Genomic DNA, 14,520 nt, shown 5'->3' on the forward strand with positions numbered 1-14,520 from the left:
CAAGTGATTAGGTGTCTACCTGTACCCGTACGAAGGATCGTGTGTAAGACCGGGTGTTTGGATGTTCCCCCTCCTAGACATCCCAGTAGCGTCGACAACTATCTAATATTTGCCTGTGTGTAAGGAATTGCCCCGGTGGGAGGTCATACTGTTCCGTCAGTTGAGCGTATGTCCTTAACTGCCCCTCGGCAAACAGGGACTCCACCTCAGTTACATCGTGGTCTGTGCAAATCTGGAGAGCCTCTGCAGTATAATATCTATCCTTCCGTGGGAAACCCACCAGCGGGAGCAACGGGGAATATAGGGCCGTGTCCTTCAACATGCGATGTATTCGCATCATACATCTGCGGTCTACAAAAATCTGCAGGGGATATGTACGGGAGGGTTTGTTCGCTGGCAACAATAGTTGGCCTTTATCAGCAATTGTTTCTCCTATATGGCGCTCCGCCACCCAATGAGATAGCCATTGTATTTGTGCCACGAGGAAGTACGCCTCAAATGATGGAGCTCCCAAGCCCCCTCTGGTTGTGGGCAATTGTAGCGTGTTTAGAGCTATCCTATGTCACCTATCTCCCCAAATCAGTGTTGTTAGCAACGTATCCAGTTCCCTAAAGAAGGAGGGCGGCGGTACAACCGGGAGGTTTGTGAAATGATATAACAATCTGGGGACTGTAATCATTTTTGCATGGGCTACACGCCCAATGGGAGCCAGGGGCAAGGTTTTCCAAAAATTGACCACCGTTCGTAGCCCGGCCAATGTCCTTCGGTGGTTCCCTTCATACCGGTCAGCCGGAGAGTGATATAGGCGCACTCCCAAATAACAGGGGGCCATGGCGCTCCAGGCGATAGGCTGGGTTCCCACTGTGATGTCTAGAGGCGCCAGATGGGGGCTATGCAGGAAGATCGTAGATTTGTCCCAATTTACTTTGAGACCAGAGGTCGCTTCAAATTCTTGCAGCGTCGACCATATTAGAGTGAGGTCACTGGTAATATCTCGGACGTAGATCAGGAGATCATCTGCGTATAATGATACACAATGTGCGGAATTGGCTATTGGGATTCCATATTCTCCCCCTCCCTCCTTAGTCGTATCGCTAAGTGTTCCACTGCCAGGGCGAACAGAAGAGGAGACAGAGGGCATCCCTGCCTTGCCCCCCGTTCTACTGGAAAGGGCTCGGATATTAGTCTGACTATTCTGACTCTGGAGGTGAGACCCCTATAGAGATGTTGTGTGTACATCCGCAGGATAGGGCCTACATTTACCTTCTGGAGGACTGCAAACAGATGCGGCCATCATAAGGTATGAAAGGCCTTTTCCAGGTCCAAAATCAGGCATGCTGCCCGTGGAAAACAATCTTTTACCTGGTCCTGGATGTGGAACAGCCTACGCAAGTTCTGCGTGGTGTTGCGCCTTGGGACAAACCCACATTGACCTGGGAGTACCAGCGCAGGTAGGATTTGACTATAGCGATCTGCCAGTATCTTACCTAAAATTTTACAGTCCGCATTTAGCAGAGCGATTGGTCTATAGGACTCAGGTAATGTTGGATCTCTATGTGGTTTCAAGAACGTTACTAAAGTCGACTCGCGGAGCGAGCACGTGAGCTCTCCTCCGGTCAGCGTGTCGTAGAACACGTCCACCAGCCGGGGCATTAGCTGGGTTGCAAAGGTGCTATAGTACTCTAATGGAATCCCATCCATTCCCGGGGCTTTGTTGCGAGCCAGTGTCCTAATTGCACATGTTATGTCCGGGTTTTTTTTGGATCTAGTTCCTTTTGGTCTGCTGAGGAGATGCTGGGCATGGTTGATGGTTTTTTGGATCTAGTTCCTTTTGGTCTGCTGAGGAGATGCTGGGCATGGTTGATGGTTGATGGGCCTAGGAAAAGAGTCACTACCTGGTGTTGCGTTTGTGCCGGAGATTTATAAGTTTCAGAGTAAAAGCCCTGGAACACCTGCAGTATGTCTACCTGAGAGTGTTTAGGATTCCCTTCTTTGTCCTTAATTTCAGTAATTGGTTTCATTTCCGAGTCTTTTTTTACTAACCAAGCTAACAGCGTACCGGTTCTGTTACCCTCCCTGTGTACCTTGGTTGCATTGGTCCTAAAATTATATTTACGGAGATCGCACAGGGTTTCAGCATGTACTGTTTTAGCATGAGCAACTTGGGCTGGGGCGGCTACCCCTCTATCGCAATCTTTCGATAGGTCTGCCAGTCATGATTCTGCCTTCAGTAATGCACTCTCCAATGTTTTCCGTACACCCACTATTTGTTGGATGCAATGCCCCCGGGCTCCGACTTTGAATGCATCCCACTTGTGGAGGATGATGTGCCGGTGTTCAGCGTAAAGTATTCTTGTATGTGATCCCCATGTGTTTGGCGGAATTACTGATCTGTGAGGTACTCCTGTGGCAGCTTAAATATCAGTACCAGGGGTTGAGGCGGTGTCCATCTAAGAGTGAGTATGTGTGCTTCATGGTCTGGGACCACTCTGCCCAGGTAGTCTGTATACTGTACTCTGGGGAGAAGCGTTGTGGAACACAGAAATCTGTCTAGTCTAACTCGGAGGTTGTGAGGGATAGAATTAAAGAAGTACATCCGTGTGGTTGGGTTCCAATGCCCAATGACCCACCAAATGCCGGAAGTGTTCTGTTTGTCTGTGCGCAGATGAATGTGCTTGTGGATGGTGGAATCTGTCCAGGTTAACATCCAGGACGCAGTTATAATCCCCTCCCCGGAGCCATGGGACTGGTGTGTGTTTAGCCAGCATTCTCGAGAGGTGCCCCCAATATTGTTCATGCTCTATGTTCGGTGCATACATGCTTCCTATTAATAGTGGTTGACCCTCTAACAGCCCTGTTAGCAGCAAATATCGTCCTTCTTTGTCCACCAACCGCGACTGTTCCCGGAATACTACCCCTGGTCTAATCCAGTTTAGTGTGCCTCTGGCAAACGCGGAATAGGTTGTGGCACATATTATGCAGGTGTGTCTCCTGCAGCAGGGCAATCTGCGTGTGCTGCCTTTTTATGTATGCATAAAATGTTGTAGCGCTTGCTGGCTGTGTGCATACCCCGTACGTTCACTGTGAGAAATGTTATAACAGTGTTAGGGATCTTGTGTGCCAGCCTGTCCTTTGTTTATTCCACAATTCCCTTTAGAGGGCAGCCTCCCCGCCCACAACTCCCTCCCCTCAGCACATCGCTAGTCCCTCACATACCCTCCATGTCCAACATGTCCGTGTCTTCGCTCCTTTATGGAAGTTTGGGGAAGTAGGGAAAGAGAAGGGACAACAGTAAACAACGAGATACATTCCCAACTCGGGGGACCTATCGTGCGAAGCGATACGTCTAAACTATAGTCCATATACATACTTTAGTTCGTTGTTAGGGGGGGTGGTTGTGCATCTCCGCTGGGTGCTACCACTGCCGCCACCTGCTTGTAGATTGTGTAGTAGAGTTTACTCAATGATGCCATTTCTGACCATCGCCGCCCACCGCTGTCTCCTCTCGGCACCAGTTATGGCACCCCGCAGTGAGCGCTTGCAGCATTGGTGCTTCTGAGTAAGGCAGTGTTGTGCCGGTGGGTTTTGTTGTGTGGATTTAAGCTTCTGTTGACTGTGCCTCTCGGGGTATTAGGTCCATTATATTAGTGTGTCCGCCGTTTCAGGAGTTACTATTGGGGGAGTTATTGAGCTTTCACATGACGTGCAAGCGTCGCTTCCATCTTCCTCTTCCAAGCTGAATAGGTGTGGGCCTCTGTCTCTATCTGAACTCCATCCTGTCGATTTCATTTTCGTTGCTTCATGTAGCGCTCTCCTGCATTCGGTTATAATTTTCTCCAGGTCTGGGGAGTTGTTTGTAGTGCGGTTTGTTTGTCTGTGAAGCTGCGTGAGTGTGATTTCCTTAAATGGACGGTTACTCGGCGGCGGTCCTGCGAGCTTCTGGAGTGTCCCGGGACCGCCATATGCTACCCAGGCCCGTGCTTCGGCAGGATCTGTGAAGAAGTGTGTTGCATCTTCGTGGATTATTTTTAGGCGGGCGGGTGGGGAATAGAGGATATTGTTTGTTCTTTTGACGCAGGACGCGTTTAACTTCAAGGAAGGTGGCTCTTTGCTGCTGAACGGCTCGGGAGTAGTCGGGTAACAGCATGACCTGTTTGTCTTCCACCCAAAGCTTCCCCTGCTGTCTGGCTGCTCAAAGGATGTGTCCCTATCTTGGTAGTGGAGGAGCTTCAGCAGAAAGGGGCGAGGTGGGAGACCCGGTCGCGGTTTGCGGCCGGGACCCGGTGCGCTCTCTCCACCGAGAAGTAGGGGGTCAAGTCCGTTGCCTGCGTGAACATTTTGATCCACGTCGTGATATAGCAGATCGGGTTTGACCCCTCTACGCCTTCTGGAAGATTCATGATACGGATATTGCTCCTTCAGGAGCATCCTTCAAGGTCATTGGTTTTGCTCTCCAGGGTCTTTATCCGAGCATGTAGGTCTTTCAAGACGGATTGCTGTTGCCGCACTTGTGGTTCTATTTCGTTCAGCGTCTTTTCCCCTTGGTGGACCTTGTCTGACAGAATTCTATGGTCGCCCCGAAGTAGGTTGAGGTCCATAGCCAGGTCGCCGAATCTGTTTTCCATGGTGATTCTGGAGTGCTCTATGGCCGCTAGGTCTTTTTCAGACGTGGACACCGACTGGGTTGGCTCTCCATCCGACCAGGCGCCATTGGGGCCATAGGAGGTTATTCTCTACTGTCTTGAGGAATGTGTTGTTCCTATTGCGCATTGACTACCCATAGTGCTTGTGCCACTTAGTGCCCTCTGGGAGCAGGGTCAATGGGTGTGTTGTTTTGTTTCTTGCCGTGGGTTGGTCAGACCACCGCAGTCATCCCCTTTTGTAGGGCCGTTGCCATCTTGTTCGGACTGATTCCTGCAGAGATCGTCTCAGTCGATCGTGATATTCCACGTCTGTTCGTGGTTCTTTGTGCGGTGCAGGGGCTGCGTGTTACGGAGGCGCCCGACGGAGTCGCTGTTCACCTGCATCCACTGGTGTAGATAGGGACAGTCGGCTGTTGGATGATTGTCCTCTACCCAGGGGTCTATCGCCTCACCTCCAGCCCTTCTCCTGTCGGTCCCCTGCCGTTCTCTTACTTTCACTGCCCCGCGACACCCCAGCTCACCCCGGGGGTCTGAAGGTGGTGTTCATTGCCATTAACGGTCAGGGTGGCTTCGAAAAACGATACGCTCCCGCTCAGACTGGCATCCTGGGTGGAAATCCTGTAGGAGTATTTCTGACCTGCCGAATCCCGCTGCTTTGAGACTAGGTCAACGGGTCTGCTAATGCCCCTAAAAGCTTTCAGTGGGGGGTAGCCACCAGGATGCCATGGGGAATCCGGGGGCGATACAGTGCAGGGGGATCCAGCGCGGTGGGGGGATGCCAGCGAGCACTATCACGTAATAGCGCGGTGTTGCCTTTTGTGTTGGTACTGCAAGTTAGTGAGTCCATGAGCGTCCTCTGCTGCGCCTCCAGTTATTTGAGTCTGGGCCCTTTTCCTTCCACTCGGGAGCTCACATCAACCAGGCGGGGGGCATGCGCAGGGTGTCGGGGCACTCCTCCTACTGGATGCCTCGTGGCCACCTTGGTATGGTGCAGGTTTGCGTTTTCTCTGTCGCCTTTCTGCCCCGACTTATTATTGTGTCTCCGGAATTGTCCTGGTGTCGTGAAGGAGCAATGTGGGTGGCATGCCGGGGCCTATATGTAATACTCCCTGCAGTTATACATTCCCTGGTGAGGGGGGATCTGTTCCCGACTGCCCCCAGCTGCCATGTAACTCCCTGGGGCTCAGCTTTCGCCACACTAGGGTAATTTCCCCCCATCCCTCGCGCACCTCGGGTCCCGGTGCCGTGCTGTGAGTGGGGCGATGTTGCTGAGGCTACTCTGGGTGCCAGCTGACCGCAGTGTCTCACTGCCTGCCCGCCATCCAAGAGAGCGCGGTCCCCAAAATGGCGCACAGGTACTTTTATTGCTTCCTCTGCCTGGTGTTGCTCATGTGGCTCAGCCTGCATGCGAGATGTGTCCGGGCCACTAGGCACTCGCCTGACCTTTTTTTCCCCTCCCCGTCGCAGTCTGTAAGCCGGTAGTTGGCCTGCCGTGCTGGGGAGTGCTGCGGAGATTCTCCCCCCGCCGCCGACTGGGCCTGATCTGTCACCGTCCGCCCAGTCTCCCTCCAGCGCTCCCGCAGCTCTCACCTTCAGCTTCAGGCAGTTCTTCGCCGCTCCAGCTGATCCACCCGCATTTCAGTGCCCCCCAGCGTTCTCCGATGCGGCCCGGGTGCTGAATTACAGCTGGCCCGCCATTTTGCAGAGGTCAGCCGTGCCGCTAATGTCGCCTGTGAAGCAGCTATCCCCGCCTCCGCCTCTCACACGAGCGTGCCTAGTCACCCCCCCGGGGCACCGTCCGTCTGGCACAGGGTTTCCTCACTGGATTATGGCATTAGGGAAACCTTAACTTCATTAAAGCGCGGGCTGCCGAGCGGAGCACTACGGAGATGCTTCCGCTATCGTGGTCGACTGGCCACGGCCCCGTTCTAAAGTTCAGCAAGCATTTATTGAAAAATAGCTGGAATCAAAGCAAAAGATCAAAGACAATTGTCATTTCAACTGGTCAGGGCTCTCATTAGGAAAGGGTCAGGTAGAGCTAAGAGCTAAAATAACATGCAGCATCAACCTAGTGCATTTATACAATTTCTCTCAATACAAGTCAATGTAATATGAGAATGTGAGAGAAACATGTTGTTCTCCGCAGAAACTTATCTAATGTGTAGGTGTCAGCAGTGCTTAGTTTGTGAAAAATAAGTGCCGGGGCTCATGTGAGGTCACTGCAGCTTGCTCCACACATTGCCCCTGCCATGCTGCCTATGATAGTATCAACACAACTACTAAACATCACACCCCTACAAGTGTGGCAATTCGGTCTAATGAAGGCCTCATAAGCTATAAGAATGGCTAGACAGCAGGTAATAGTCATTTGTTTTTAATGCATATTGAATTAATAATTACCTGTTGTGGTCATCTCTAAATTAACCATAACGCACCAACTTGCGGCGCAGAATTAAGTGCTGGTGCCGAGCACTGGAAACCACTACTCAAATTAAGCACTGGTGTCAGGATCTTGCCTTCAAGGAAACATGGGTTGGCCTTCAAGGTAAGATATAATTCATATATAAAATACTGACTACAGTCTTTCCCTATGATTCAGCTTTCTTTGCCAGGTCTGAAAACGAGGCTACGCTACTGGAAAATGTGCAATTTACATCATACAGCATTATTCTAAGGCCATGAAATGTTTGTGATTACTACATTTCCATGGAAAGCTTCAAGCAACAGAAAACAACATTATATCGGATTAACATTTGATACGTTTGTGATTATACATATAGTTATTAGCATTTATTTTAATGGATGTATATGAACATAATACAAACAAATTTTAAGTACATTTTCACAATAGTGAAATGTCCAGGTATGGGCCTGAATGGCTCTTTGTTATCAGCTATCTCTCATCTATAGTGGTAAACAGAGACAAAAAGAATAATTATAGTTGAGACTAGTGCTTGACATTCTATTTTCCCCCCCAAAATTATAATGAACAAAACTGGATAAATGATCCAAAGGTATGCAAAAAGAGGTGGAAGATAATACATAAACACAAAAGCAAAAGTGGAATCAAATTTGTCCAAGACATAACTCTTGCAAACTATTCTACAAAAGACCCTACATCTCACACATTTAAAGATTTCTTTCCACAATCTAAAATACCAGCATTTCTAAAATGATTCAGCATGTGAAGTACTCCATACTTATCCTTCGTTATGAGTTTTACCTAATCCTGATAGTTCCTACACATGATTTGTTGGAGAGACTGAAATAGTGGATGTGGCCCGTGTAGAGCTGATGTGAGTTCATCTTACATTTGTAATTTGATTTTACAATTGTCTGGAGTTGGACATATTTCAGAGATTGATATGACCATAGTAATATCTGCAGAGACTTTGTCAACAATTTGAGCAACACGTGGTCTTCTTCACCACAGAAACTAGATACGTTTTGCAGCTGATGAACTGCATCATATGCCATAAAAAACAGAAACCAGATAGCAAGAATGAGCTAGGTCCACACAGGTTTGTTTTCAATCCTTAAAATTATCTGGTTTGTAGAATGCTTGTGTAATGTATCTTGGCATTTGGAGCTGGCTATCATCCGTTACACAATCTAACATGTTAGGCTCAAGCATTAAGAATCCAACTTAACATCAGTAATTCACTTCATTAGCTGGAACTTAGTGGGTGTGGCTCACAACCTCGGAGAGAATAACTATGAGAGCTTCCATACTGCATATATCATATGCCCGTGAGAGACATGGATGACCAGGGGTGGCTCTAGGTTCATGGTGGCCCTGGGCAGGGAGCTTAGGTAAGAGGTCCCGGAAGAGGGGGTCCGGGTGGGCGGAGCGCGGAGGCCAGTGAAGAGGGGGGGTCATGGTGTTTGGAAGTTGTATAGAGCCAGAGGCCACCAAATCCCTGCCAGGGGCCCCCACACAAATATGTATCCATCCGCAGAGGATTATTATATTAAGGATATATATTGATGTGGTGGCCCCTGGGATTTGGTGGCCCTGTGCAGGAGCACAGCTAGCACATGCCTAAGGCCGGCCCTGGGATGTTGTATACGTTTAGGTAATACAAATATTTTGTGTTCTGAGTACCCACAATAATGGAAAATGGGTTATCAGAAAAGAGGCCTAGTGAAATTGTTAACCTGAAGACTAAACTTGTTTTGACAGTTATTACCGTTGTCATGTACAGTTTTTTTCTAGTGCTTAAATTTAAACTATTACTAGACACTTCCAAAGAGCATGTGGTCATTTGTCGATCTCTAAATTCTGACTGACTCTAAAGGTTTTTGGATTTTAACAGAGCCATAAGCTAATTATTAAGGGAAACTTTAATGCATGTATTTAGTCTTTGTCATATTCCTGTTCAGACTTTGTTCATTTGGAAGATCAGTGGTGCTTTCCTCCTCTGATGCGGACAAAAGATTTCTATACAAATGAGGGGAACAGATTCTGTAGGGGGATGTACCATTACATGTAGCTCTTTTGAATGGCCATGCTCCGAGAGGAAACCCTTTTACAGTTACATGACCTAGAAGTCACTTGCTATCAACAATTTAGGACATTGCTATGTTATGAACTTTATAAAAAAAATACTAACGTTAATGGTGATCCATTGTATTTCAAAGTGCTAGAATTGAACTTTCTTCCCAAAAATCTGATCACTCTACAATAACTGACAGGACCCCTCATAATAACCCAGAGGTTGCTGGTCACTATGCTGCATGCATTCTGTGGATTGGTAAAATATCATCCACTACATCTAATTACCACTACCTTGTAAGATAAGTATATATTTACAACTCTTAATTTTTCGTATACTTACCTCCCAAGGTAAGTTTGTTGTGAGTTAAGAATTGAAAATATATATACGTATATTATAAAATAGTGGTGGGTTGATATAGTAAATTATATTTTATTGCTTGCCAATAATAACATCCTAGGTATACAACCAACTAAAATAGCAGTATATTGTTACGTCAGCAGGTCAACCATTATCTGTATCCGATGAGAAGTAGTTCAGTCACTCGCTCTTGTTTCTAACTTTGCACAATGTATGACCACAATGAAGGAAATAACTACTGGGTCATGTGTAAAGCAGAGACCACCAGCTGAGAATGAGAAGGGCCAGTAGGATGTTATCAGTATGTGATTTTGCCAGTTTAGAGCAAGTTAAGGCAGTTAGCATGCAGCGGTCTTTGTAAAAACAAAACCAATTCAAAAAAGAAATTCGGGACTTGAAGAAATTATATCAACGAATGAGCCGGGGCAATAGAAGAGAAAAAAAATGATTTAATTTAGGGATGGTTGCTGAGCAAAGCAACGGACATTTCTGGAAATGTGTTACCCATTTGGCTCATATTATAAACAATTGTGGACCATTTATATTTCTTCGGTCTGACTTTCTCTTAGTTGGCAAAAGAAATCCAGTTAAGGATGTAGAGCTCTCTTCCTCATTGGGCTGTACATCAATTAATAATGAAAACAAAGTATTACTTGAGCTCAGAGATGGAATGGTTTGTCATTATCTATGATATAGCAAAATGCAGCACAACTGCCAACTATCCTGGTGCCACCATTTGCAGCACATAAATTCCATTGTGCTTCTGTAGCTTGGTCAGACACATTCACAACAAGAATTTGCAATGCAATAGGTCTCGCATTAGGAAAGTTTTAGCTGTTGGTCTTGTAAATGACAATTTTTTTATTTATGTGTTGGTTTTGAAAATAGCGAAAGTAATAGCTTTGTCATTTCCAATGCCAATACTTTTAACTTTTGCAAATGTGACACCTATAGCATTTGTAATACAACCTGTTTTGTATTGACTTAGATGTATTGATATTAAAAATAACAATGGCTTTTAATTTTTTTAAATAATTAATACTTAAATAAAAGTTATTGTAATTTATAATGGCAATAGCTTAAACTTTTGGAAATAACTTTTGTGAAGATTATGTTCAGTGTATTTTATTGTGACAAAATTCCAAGAACAGAAGTGAAATATTAACATTTTTTTGTGACATTTGTGATAAAGCTTGAAACATTGAGAGAACATATTTGAACCAGTTGTTGTTGAATGGTTGCACAGATTGACGCTGAGTGATGTTGTGGTGGCGACAAGTGATGCTGTAGCGTTCAGTGATGCTGTGGTAGCGCATAGTGATGTTGTGGTGCCCCTGAGTGATGCGGTGGTGGTGCGATAGATAGAGTGAGGGCGATAGATAGCTAGAGGGAGGACGAAAAGTAGATAGAGTGAGGGCGATAGATAGATAAATAGAGTGAGGGCGATAGATAGATAGAGAGATAGAGAGATAGAGATAGATAGACAGATCTCGATAGATAGATAGCTAGCGATAGATAGCTAGATAGCGATAGATAGATAGATAGATAGCAATAGATAGATAGCAATAGATAGATAGCGATAGATAGATAGCGATAGATAGATAGATAGATAGATAGATAGATAGATAGATAGATGGCGATAGATAGATAGATAGATAGATAGATAGATGGCGATAGATAGATAGATGGCGATAGATAGATAGAGGGTGATAGATAGATAGAGCGCGATAGATAGATAGATAGATAGATAGATAGCGATAGATAGATGGCGATAGATAGATAGATAGAGGACGATAGATAGATAGATAGATAGATAGATAGATAGATAGATAGATAGATAGATAGAGGGCGATAGATAGAGAGGGCGATAGATAGATAGATAGATAGATAGATAGATAGATAGATAGATAGATAGATAGATAGATAGATAGGAGTGAGGGCGATAGATAGATAGATAGATAGATAGATAGATAGATAGATAGATAGATAGATAGATAGCGATAGATAGATAGATGCTGGCTGGCTCAAGGCACTGCATTGGATTGCCATGGGATAAATCATGGAAGGAGCTACGTTGGGGCTAAAAAGGCGATGCTAACTAAGGGAAGGAATTAAGAAAGAGTAAGCAGAATTTAGGACAGGAAGGTTTGTGAAGGGGCAATTAAGCAAAGGCAAAACTGGAGTAAAGCAGCTTGGGCAAGAGAAAAGGAACTGCAACAGGCATGGTTGAGCAGCAAAAGGGTGAAAGTGGACATCGCATTACTTTCACTGGAGCACAGCAAAGAGCGGCAGGGTATCAGTAATGGTGCAGCAGACAAGAGAGGCTCCGAAGCTGTCTTACGTTCCAGCACGAGCCCATCTCCATCAGGCTGCTGAAACATGAGGTCATAAGATTATGATGAAACTTCCGGATGGACCCTTGGGGCTCACAAGAGCACGTAGCCACGTTGGCCTGCTAAATGCAATAATGAGCTCTCGGTGTGGGCAACTCTTAGTGGTGGTTGTTTTCACGGGCATTCATTAACAAAGCTGAAACCAGGCCAGCTCAGCAGGCCACGAGGATATTGGAGCACCACAAAACAAAATAACACAACAGGCAGGCTGCAAACTCTGACTCTCATGGATGAGGTGCCTTCTATTGTTTTCAGGGCCTGTATTGTTGATTAGCACTGTCTGGCAGCAAACTGTATTTCCTGCTGCTGCGCCCACCTAAACGGCCCCTCAACACTCCAATGCTTGCTGACTGTGTGGCTGTCCACTGCAACAACGGGTACAAGACGTTTTCACCATTGCAGAATTTGCTTCCCATCTAGATTACCAACGGCCAGCCCAATGGACAGTTTGGGTGATGCAGAGTCATTTTTGACTCGAGTGTCAGCTTTTCAAAGTGCCCCACCCTGCCCTCTAGTTAAGAGAACCACACCTATGTGGGTAGAAAGCCCCATTTGGTCCGGCAGATTTCATGGCTGCACATGTAACAAGCGGTGTCTCCCCGTTCTCCATCTATTACTCTGGCAGCTAGGTGATTAACTAGAAATAGCTCCCATTTACGATGCGATTCTAAAGCCTTTGGTTGCTGCTTGGACTGGAAAGCAGACAACGTGCTGGTGCTGCTGAATGCGTCCCAGTGTTAAATCATTCCTACCGTTATGGAGCCTTGCAGACTGCGCAACCAAACTTCAATACCCAGAATGGAGTGCTGGGTTGCGCCGGTGAATGCGGAAGAGGCGGTCTTTGAAATTGACCTGTTTATGGAAATAGCTTCCTAACTATAATCCCTAGGAGGAACTAAGGAAAGAGGAACTAAGAAAGGAGGGTTAGAGATAGACAGGGCATTGAGAGGCAGTGACCTAGAGGGGAGTGAGTCGGGGGAGAGACTGACAGCGAGAGGAAGGGCTGAGAGAAGAGAGGGCAAGGGGGATAGAATTAGATGAAAGACACAGGAGAAGGGCGTGGAAGTGCTGGGGAGGGAGGGCGAAGAGAAGGTAGACTAGAAAAGAGTGGCAGAGGTTAAAGGAGCAATACGGGCAAGCGTAATAATTGAAAAGTGATTGACAGGATAATACGAACACTCTGAAGACTAACGGTAGAAATTTAACGGTGGAAGCACTGGCAGTGGGAATACGTGCAGGCATGGCAGCGAGCTAGGAAGAGAGAGGGACTGCCAAGGAGGAATAGAGACGCCCCGACTCGAGTTCCTTGGACTCATTGGTGACAGCAAGAGAAACTGTGAGACTAACAGCAAGAGTGACAGTCGAGGATTAGCAGCGCCTGCTCCCGATCAGAAAGTGAGAATTATCACAGCATGAGGCCCCAAAGTAATAATTATCACAGCATGCCGAGAGGCGCCTCACGCCGCTGGAGCACTCAACTGTGCATTAATTATAGTTGAGTGCTCCAGCAGCCTGGGGCACCTGTCGACATGCTGTGATAAGTGGGGTCTCATGCTGTGATAGTTGTTACTTGCGGCATCTGACGTGCTGCGCATTAATTAACGTGCACAAGCTGTTCCACTGTGAAGCGCGTTCACAGACCTGAATCGGCTCGTGCCCATACTAGAATCGGCTCGTGCACAGGTCTGTCTCCAGGTCTGTCTCCCTTGGAGGCAAACACGGCGACTATAAGTCTCGTTAGCGGCAGCGCTTCGCGCTGCAACGCCAGCGAGACCTAAAAAAGGATCCCATTTATAACATGCCAGTTATCATCTGATTGTGTTGCTGGATGCAAATGGACAAATACTTGCTAAACATCTTTTGAAGTCCCTACATTATGAATGTTTACTCAGAAGAATATATGTACATATACAACAATCTAAATAGTGTACTGATACTTCAAAGTCTAATATAGCAATAAGCAGAGAGAAATGAAACCTGATCCCTACATAGCCTTCCCAGTCTTTGCCACTGCATTTGACACATTGGATAGAGATAATTTGAGTGACAAATTGCGGCGAGTGGGGGAGACTCCCCGTTTTGCTACAACTCCTAATTATATTTTGTTATGAGACCTGGTTACAAGTCAGAATGGTATCTAGTAAAGTCACACGCCACGAGAATGCTTTGTGTATGCGCTCCCTGGATAGCCAGTGGTAGCGTACTATATGTCCCTCTGTAGTCCACAGAGGAATTACTGACACATCTACTCCATATTTGCCCTTAATTTAAGTTAGCCTCCAGCCTAACTTAAATGGATGGGATAAGCATACAATATTGAAGAGAATGACACTATTTTGGAAAACAAATGAGCCAAAGGTTGTTCTTTATATGAGAAACAGCCTTTACAATGCAGCCAGAACTACGCAGTACCATTACAGTGCGGGCAATACAACAAAGGCGTTGTTTCCATGTGTTATATTGTTACAATGACTTGCATTAGGGAACGTGTTGTTAGATTTTAAATCCAAAACCCTCCCTACTTTTGCACAGACTGGAGTTGGAATAGTAATATATACTACTCCAAAGTCCAGCGTTTCCCTAAGGAAAGTCGTTCTAATGAATTGCGTTGTAATGGAACGTGTTGTA

General features: G+C 46.3%; 1 protein-coding gene across 1 annotated transcript in view; it reads left to right on the plus strand.

The window, feature by feature from the left end:
• Positions 1-14,520, plus strand: part of SLC35D2 (solute carrier family 35 member D2) — a 374,942-nt gene that overhangs the window by 323,783 nt on the left and 36,639 nt on the right. The gene's annotated exons all lie outside the window — the stretch shown is intronic.

The sequence above is a fragment of the Lissotriton vulgaris genome, chromosome 3_1 (genome assembly GCF_964263255.1).
Source record: "Lissotriton vulgaris chromosome 3_1, aLisVul1.2, whole genome shotgun sequence".
NCBI classification, from domain to species: domain Eukaryota; kingdom Metazoa; phylum Chordata; class Amphibia; order Caudata; family Salamandridae; genus Lissotriton; species Lissotriton vulgaris.